General features: G+C 43.8%; 1 protein-coding gene across 1 annotated transcript in view; it reads left to right on the top strand.

Annotated features, from left to right (window-relative positions):
- PAPSS2 (3'-phosphoadenosine 5'-phosphosulfate synthase 2) overlaps window positions 1-1,514 on the top strand; it is a 73,923-nt gene that overhangs the window by 29,942 nt on the left and 42,467 nt on the right. The gene's annotated exons all lie outside the window — the stretch shown is intronic.

Below are 1,514 nucleotides of genomic sequence, written 5' to 3'. Positions count from 1 at the left end.
GGGTCTCGAACTGCTGAACTACCGACCTTCCACAGCCTGCAGTTCAGCGTCTTAACTGCTTGAGCCACCACCTGTGTTATACCTCTGAATTATACCTCTGAGGATGCCAGTCACAGCCACTGGTGAAACGTCAGGTCCTACAATGCCAAGACCACGGCCACACAACCCGGAAAATCTACAACAGTTAAAGAAATTAAACAGCTTCAGTATTACAATTTGAGTTTTGAATTACATTTTTAACAAGCATCATTTGTATGGCCCAATCTGAATTTATCACTTTTGTTGTTCTGTTTTCTGTCTTTATTGTAGCATGAGCAAATGCCTTGGGTGTTTTCACTGGTCCCTTAGGCCAGCAGGGCCTCACTGGAACAGGTCCAGGTTGATGCATAATCACTCTCAGTACTCAAGCAAATTTACTTTTAAATTCTTGAGATAATCGCTTTTACACAAATTATAGCAATTTTCTGAGGTCAGCGCTCCTCCTGCAGCAGAAGTGGAGGGGAATAGTAGCATGAGTAATACTATTATTGAAACAAATTTGGCAAATTCTTCTTAGAGCAAACATGGATTTAAAATGCCATTTATATGCATCTGTTTGACGTATCTTGAAAACTGGACAACTAAAACAAAATGACTTTAATAACCCCTTAAAAATTGTTCCGAAAGTTTACTGTTCCAAGAGCATAATTTACTTCCTGGGCATTGTCATGTTAGTAGAGGGAAAGGTTAGGTTTTATTATCTCACAAGTCTATAAGACTGGCTATAACCTTGTTCATTAAACTGCTGACTCAGAATTGTGGGCTAAGTCTAGAACTGAACTGTGTGAATTTTTTTTTAACTAGGTGATTGAAACACCATTTTTCTGCATATAAGGGAACTGTCCACAAAGTGTGTGGAGAAATGCTCTCTGTACAGGAATTCACAATTCCTGGAACTGCTGTCTGTTTCCCTGGAAGGAGCCCTGCTCCTGTGGAGGTAGATGGCTCCCTGGACACCAGCCCTCCACCCAAGAATTCTCCCCAACATTTCAGTTATTGAAACTGCTCTCTGTCCATGGACCTGCCCTGCCCTGGCAGAAGGAACCATCAAGCTCCCATCACAGAATACAAGCTCTCAGTTATGCTGATGGCATATGTCCCCCACCCTCTGCTAGTAAGTTGCACATAGGGTGCGTTCAGATGGGGCGTTTCAGCTGGCATAAACGTCACCGGTTCCAACCGGTGCAGTTTATGCTGGCTGAAACGTGATCACACTTACCTCCTGTCTGCGGAGCCCATCGCTGTATGCCCGTTCTCACACAGCGGACGTCGGCGTTTTTTTTTTAAAACTCACTTTGCACATGCACATAGGCAGCCATCCACAGAATGGCGATCTTCGCGCATGCGCAAAACACCCCATCCAGAAAAGCATGCCCTGAAGAGAGGACTTACCTTTAAAGTTTAAAGAGCAAACTGGCCTCCCTGAGGTCCCGGACTCCTCTAAAGCCTTAAACTAAGGACCTTTTTCTTTTTTT

This window comes from Gekko japonicus, unplaced genomic scaffold (assembly GCF_001447785.1).
Source record: "Gekko japonicus isolate JY-2015 unplaced genomic scaffold, Gekko_japonicus_V1.1 scaffold2125, whole genome shotgun sequence".
In the NCBI taxonomy this organism is placed as follows: domain Eukaryota; kingdom Metazoa; phylum Chordata; class Lepidosauria; order Squamata; family Gekkonidae; genus Gekko; species Gekko japonicus.
The sequence above is the reverse complement of the archived record's forward strand: the minus strand, read 5'-3'. Positions and strand labels throughout refer to the sequence as shown.